The sequence below is a fragment of the Pistacia vera genome, unplaced genomic scaffold (assembly GCF_008641045.1).
Source record: "Pistacia vera cultivar Batoury unplaced genomic scaffold, PisVer_v2 Contig223, whole genome shotgun sequence".
NCBI classification, from domain to species: domain Eukaryota; kingdom Viridiplantae; phylum Streptophyta; class Magnoliopsida; order Sapindales; family Anacardiaceae; genus Pistacia; species Pistacia vera.
This window is the reverse complement of record NW_022196028.1, coordinates 622226-629592: the sequence shown is the minus strand read 5'-3', so window position 1 is coordinate 629592 and position 7367 is coordinate 622226. Positions and strand designations below refer to the sequence as shown.

The following is a 7367-nucleotide window of genomic DNA, read 5'->3' as shown; positions in this document are numbered from 1 at the left end:
CATCTCCTCCTCTGGGACACATCTCCGTATCATTTGATCTACACAGTGTCTGTAAAGAAACGACTCTTCCCAAAAGTAGTATTTCAAATCTGAGAAAAAATTTCTCTTTTGTTGGTACATCATACCACTTGGGAGCACCCTTGATGACAAATAGATTGCAAAATCTGCATACCATAGTGCTTCTTCCACTCTCATCAACTTCTCATCCGGAAATGTTTCTCTAATTGGTATTTCCTCTTCATTTCCCTTGATTGGTCTCTCAATTCTCGACAAGTGATCAGCCACCACATTTTTCGACCCCTTCTTGTCTCGAATTTCCAACTCGAACTCTTGAAGTAGTAAAATCCATCTTATCAGCCGAGGTTTTGCTTCTTGCTTTGCCAATAGGTGCCAGAGTATTGAATGGTCTGTGTAGACGATCACCTTTGCACCTAACAAATAAGAACGAAACTTGTCAAAAGCAAAAACTATAGCAAACAATTCTTTTTCAGTGGTAGTGTAATTCAATTGTGCATCAACAAGTGTTTTGCTAGCATACTGAATTACATGCAACACTTTGTTTTTCCTCTGTCCTAAAACTACCCCTAAAGCAAAATCACTAGCATCACACATTAATTCGAAGGGTAGTCCCCAATCGGGAACTGCAATAATAGGTGCAGATACTAATAATCTTTTCAGAGTTAGAAAGGCATGCATGCAATCATCGTTAAAGTAAAAAACAACATCTTTATTCAAAAGATTGCAAAGGGGTTTAGAAATCTTAGAAAAATCCTTGATGAAGCGTCTGTAAAACCCCGCATGCCCCAAGAAACTTCGGACTGCCTTGACATTTAATGGTGGTGATAGCTTCTCAATCACTTCTGTCTTTGCTCGATCAACTTCAATCCCATCCTTGGAAATCCTATGCCCGAGCACTATTCCCTCTTGGACCATGAAGTGACATTTCTCCCAATTCAGCACCAAGTTTGTCTCCTTACATCGCTGCAAAACAAGAGAAAGATTAGTTAGACAGTTATCAAATGATGAACTAAAAACTAAGAAGTCATCCATGAAGACTTCTATAAACCGTTCCACCATGTCTCCAAATATCAACATCATGCATCTTTGAAATGTTGCTGGTGCATTGCATAACCCAAAAGGCATCATTCGGTAGGCAAAGGTGCCATAAAGGCAAGTGAAGGTTGTCTTTTCTTGATTCTCAAGAGCGATGGCAATCTGGTTATATCCTGAATACCCATCCAGGAAACAGTAATAAACATGTCTTGCCAACCTCTCCAACATCTGATCAATGAAAGGTAATGGAAAATGATCCTTCCTTGTTGCCTTATTCAATTTCTGGTAATCAATGCACACTGTCCAGCCCGTCATCGTCTTCGTTGGTATCAACTCATTACTCTCATTCTTTACCACCATGATCCCTCCCTTTTTCAGAACCACTTGTACCGGGCTCACCCATGGGCTATCGAAAATAGGATAAATAATCCCCGCATCTAAGAGTTTCACCACCTCCTTTCTCACCACTTCTTTCATTGAAGGATTCAATCTCCGTTGTGGTTGCACCCTAGGCTTAATATCATCCTCCATGAGTATCTTATGCATGCAAAATGATGGCGAGATACCTCTAATGTCCGAAATGGTCCATCCAATTGCTAGTCTATGTTCCCTCAACACCCTAATCAACCTCTCTTCCTCCAATGTACTCAATCCTGAACTAATGATCACCGGGTAGGTTTCTGAGTCTCCAAGATAAGCATATTTGAGGTTGGAAGGTAAAGGTTTCAATTCAAGCTTTAGAGGTTCTTCATTTTTTTTCTTCTCCTTCTCTTTGTCAAAATCAAACTCCTCAAATTCTACATCTTGACTCTCATCAATTGGTTGAAGTGCTTCTAACATCCTAGCACAATCGTTCCTCTCCGACTTTTCTACCTCTACTGTTTTTGATTTGGCTATACAAGCTTCTAGAGGTAATTGTGGAGTGTTTTCTTCCATAGATTCCTCAACCAATTTGTCCACCACATCGACACTAAAACATGAATCCGTTTCAACCAGAAACTTCATCGTCTCAAAGACATTGAAAGTTACTGTTTCATCTTGTACCCTCAACATTAACTTCCCTTCTTGCACATCAATCAGTGCTCTCCCCGTGGCCAAGAATGGTCGGCCCAAAATGAGAGGAATTTCCTTATCCTCTTCCATGTCCAACACCACAAAATCTGCTGGAAAAATTATCTTCCCCACTTTCACCAATACATCCTCCACTATCCCTCTTGGGTGCTTTATTGACCTATCTGCTAGTTGCAACGACATGGTCGTTGGTTTTACTTCACCAATTCCCAATCTCCTGAAAACAGAAAAGGGCATCAAATTAATACTAGCTCTTAGATCACATAAAACACGATCAAAAGTAATATCCCCTATAATACATGGAATAGTAAAACTCCCTGGATCCTTGAGCTTTGGGGGTAACTTTTTCTGGAGGATGGCACTGCACTCTTCCGTGAGCATCACCGTTTCCTCATCTTCTAACTTCCTTTTGTTTGATAGGATTTCCTTCAAGAACTTCGCATAACTCGGCATTTGCTGCAATGCATCTGCAAAAGGAATGTTAATATGCAATTTTTTAAAACTTTCAATAAACTTTGAAAATTGCTTATCATGATTCTTTTTCTTCAATCTCTGAGGAAACGGCATGGGTGGGGTGTGATGTGCCAATTTTGGTGGTATCTCAGGGAATGGCAATTTCTCCTTCTTCTTTTGCCTTTCTTCATTTTTCTTTTTCTCTTCTTCTAAACCACTTGGTTTCTTTTCAACAATGATCTCTTCATCAACTTCCTCTTCAGAATCTTCCTTTCTGGCTTGCTCAACCTCTTTGGTAGCTTGCTCTACCTCTTCCAAAACTGTCCCACTTCTCAAAATTATGGCATTTGCTTGCTGACGTGGGTTAGTCACCGTGTTGCTTGGTAGAGATCCCTGTGGTCTATCATTGAGCTTCTCGGCCAATTGGCCCATCTGTACCTCAAGATTCCGAATGGATGCCCCTTGATTTCTAAAATTTTTCCTCGTCTCATTCATGAAACCTATGGTCTCCTGCATGAATTTACCAAACATATCCTCCAACTTTGTCACTCTTTGATCTCCCGGTTGATTTGTCACCCCTGGTTGGTTATTTGGAACTGGCCTCTGGTTCCATTGGTTATTTTGCTGGTTCTGATTTCCCCAAGCCAGATTTGGATGATTTCTTCACCCCGGGTTGTATATGTTGGAATATGGGTTGTTTGGTTGTCTCTGATTTCCTGCCAAGTAGTTCACCTGCTCCGTTGATGAAGATGACAAAGCAAATGTGTTCCCCAGTTGACACTCGTTGCTAGCATGGTTTCCTGCACAAAAATCACAAGTTAGTTGAGGTACTTGTACAGAGTTTACCTGCATACTTCCTAACTATTTTTGAAGTGCTGTGAGTTGGGCTGAGATGGCTGTAAAAGCATCAACTTCATGTAGACCCGAAGGTTTTCTTGGAATTGCTCTCTCATTTGGTCTTTGATAGTTATTGCTTGCCAAAACCTCAAGCAAGTCATATGCCTCCTCTGGTGTCTTATTCTGTAAGGCCCCTTTTGAAGCTGCATCCACCATGGTTTGCACATTACCCATCAAACCATTGTAAAATGTTTGGACTTGAAGCCAAACTAGCAACCCATGGTGTGGACACTTCCTCATTAACTCCTTGTATCTCTCCCAAGCCTCATACAATGACTCGGAATCATCTTGTAGAAATGATGTGATATCATTTCTCAATGTTCCTAATTTAGCTGGAGGAAAGAACTTGGTGAGGAATTTCTGTGCTAGATTATTCCAAGTTGTTATTGTTCCCGGTGGTAATGCCATTAACCACCCCTTGGCTTTATCTCCCAATGAGAATGGGAATAATTGCAGCCTAATAGCGTCATCCGACACTCCGTTCGACTTGAAGGTGTCACAAATTTCCAAGAAATTTGTAATGTGCTGATTCGGATCTTCCTTCAAATCACCATTAAATCTAATTGACTGCTGGATCATCTGGATGATTACCGGCTTGATCTCGAAGTTGTTTGCTTGCACCGTAGGTCTAGTAATACTCGACCCACTACCATTCACTATGGGAACTGAAAATTCCCTCAGTGTCCTATTTTCTGGTTCAGCCATTTCAACAACTATTTCATCTGCTTCTACAACTAAATCCTTTCTTTCTCTTCTCTTTCTGTTACGTCGTCTAATGGTTCTCTCAAGCTCAAGATCAACAGGGACCACTGGTTGACGTCTCGTTCTTCGCATAAACTGCAAAGACAGAAATGAAGGAAAGTGAGATCACAAACCAACTGAAAATTAAAAATAAAAAATAAAAACTCCAATCTAGCTAACTATAGAAAAACTCAATGTTAACTTAAAACAGTTCCCCGGCAACGGCGCGAAAAACTTGATGCGTGTTTCCGACAACATGCAATATGTAGCAAGTATACTAATCGCACAAGAAATACAATGATGAGTAGAGTATCGTTCCCACGAGGATTGTTAGCTAAGCACTAAGTTTCCTAATGTTATCAAGTTGGAGCAAGTGATTGGTTTTGGATTGATGGGAGCTATTTCTAATTAGAACTGAACAATAAAATTTAAACTAAAATTAATCTATAAATGCGAGATGTAAACACGGATAAAAATCAATTCAAGTAAAACGGGTAGGGTTTTGACTTCATTCGGACTTTATGGGTTGAACCTATAATTTTACTAAATTCATATTCACACACAATGGTTGTAAATCGAACTCACTAAAGTGTTAAACATACCCTCTCAGGCTATGTTTTCCTATTCTTCCTTATTAACCTTCCGCACCCAACAGTTTGAAGGTTAACGATTCCGAACTCATTAAGCAAGAGAATCCTACACTGATTTCATTGATTCTTGCATCTATCTCTAGCATTCAATACTACAATGGTGATTACCCAAGAAGCCTAACATGATTCATTTCTCAATCTCATCATGTTCTTCATATAAAAGCATTAAAACTCAGAGTAAACACACAACCAAAGCATACTCATATGAAAATAAAACAATCAAACACTTAACCCATGAAAAATCCAAATTACAATCAAAACCTTAACCCAAAATGGGTTAGTTCATAGCTAAATCAACAATACAAAAAAGAAAAACGAGAATATCAAAGTTTAGCATAATGAAAACAAGATAAAAGATAAGAGATCTCCCCAAGAGATGAATCCCGTCGTTAGAAATCGAATCTTCACCCTTGTTACAACTTAAAATCGCTCAAAACTCATCCAAAGAAAATGCAAAAGCTGTTCAACCTAAAAATGAAGACTCCTAGACAAAAAGGCTAAGTGTTTCTTTTATACCTCACCCAAATTACCCAGCCAAAACACGTACAAAGTAAAACTGTGCGTTTAACAAAACTGAAAATAATGACCGTCACCGCGGCGAAGAGAGAAGCAAACATGCTCGTCACTGGCCTACTTCGCCGTGGTGAAGTACAAATCTTCGCCGCGGCGGAGCTTCTTGAAAAGTTCTGAAATTACAGAACTGCCACTTTGCTTGCATCTTCGCTTGATTCTTCGATCCTCGGTGCTCTCCCTTGGAAACAAGACTCATCGTGCTTTATCCTGATTCAGAACTCTCCTAACTTCTGAGATCCGCTAACTTCTTAGTCAAAATTTTTTGATTTTGTCCTTATTTGCTCAAAATGTCCATTTTAACCTGAAACACGAAATGTAAAGAATTAAGCAACAATTCAGGTCAAAATTCACTAGAAAGTACCTGAAATCCGACAAAAAGGTCAAATGAAAATTGCATAATCCACGGATTATCACTCATCTTACCGGAGGCACGGCCGGGTGGAGTTCACAAAGCACCAACCCACTCTTCGTGATTGTCGGGTGGAGTTCACAAAGCACTAACCCGCTCTTTGTGTTTTTCTCATTCTCTCTACTTTTAGAGTAGTTCATTAAAAAAGTTCTCTACTCTTTCTCAAGCTACTTCTCAATGCACAATTAATGTATAAGCATGGTTCATGCTTAAAATTATGCCTTAGGATGCAATGTTGCATCAAGATATTCATTCTGCACAAGTCACACTAAAAAAGGCATAACTTGAGTTATACACATCGGATTGCTACGGTTTTGGTCTCGTTTAAAATCTTAGAGATAGGGCTACAACATTTATGTTTTGGTCTCAATCCAGTTCAATTTGTAAGGTGCCCAAAATCACTCAGAAGGTCATGGTAGTGACAGGGCAACCATGGCAACATGTTCTCACTTAGGCATTTTATCAAACAACAATTGTGCCTAAACAAACCCTAATTTAATTATCATTCAATTTGTTTCCTAAAACATCCAAAATGAGAGCAAAACTCTCTTGTATCATCACCATAACCCCACGGCACAAACACTCCCACAATACTTCTCCAATTCTTTTAATTTCATCTCAAACTACATTCTCATCACTCAACAACACTTCTCATAATTGAAGTGTATTCAACAACCACAAAGAAAATATTCATCTCAACTCATCTGAATAACATAACATACTTATACATACATAAATCTCTACTCAAAGGATTTCTCAAATCTCAATTTGGGTTGGATTTACTTACCTTGTGGTGAAGTGATTCCATTAGCACTTCTCTTTCCTTTGGTAGATGGTCTTTTGTATACAACTTTAAACAATATACTATAAGACTTCAATACATATATAGATAAATTTCACATCTAAAGTAAGAATCCTTACCTTCAATACATATATAGATAAATTTCACATCTAAAGTAAGAATCCTTACCTTAAGATGCTTTAGATTAATTATCTACCAAGATCCAACTAAAAGCCCTCAAAGATCCTTGAAAGATTGAAGGAAGAGTTGAGAGGAAATGGTGAAAGAGTATGGCGGTGGAAGAAGAATGAATGAAGGGTTTACCAAGCTTAATCCCTTTTTAGCTCATACTTTACACAAACATTCCCATTTTGCCCTTGTTCTTTCTTGAAAATTCCATCTATGTCCCTTAGTCAATTACAATAATGCCCTCATTTTTATTGCATTCTCCATGAAATTCTATCTCTTTTCACTCCCCACTTTTTCAACTAATTTTGAGTGAAAAGACCATTTTACCCCTAATGAAAGTTTAAAGGATGTTCTTCACATTTTTCTCAAAATAACTTTAACAAAATTCAACTAAGGGTACAAGAACATAAATTAAATTACATACCCCATGTGGGGCGTTACAATTCTCCCTCTCTTATAAGAATTTCGTCCCCGAAATTCATACAAACAACTCTGGGTAACGATTCTGCATCTCTTGCTCTACCTCCCATGTGGCCTCTTCTACCTTGTG

At 38.7% G+C, this 7367-nt stretch overlaps 1 non-coding gene across 1 annotated transcript; it reads left to right on the top strand.

The window, feature by feature from the left end:
- Positions 1-3688: 3688 nt before the first annotated feature.
- LOC116130711 lies at positions 3689-3796 on the top strand. Its single transcript, XR_004128113.1, has one exon. It is a non-coding gene; the product is annotated as a small nucleolar RNA R71 (small nucleolar RNA).
- Positions 3797-7367: the final 3571 nt, after the last annotated feature.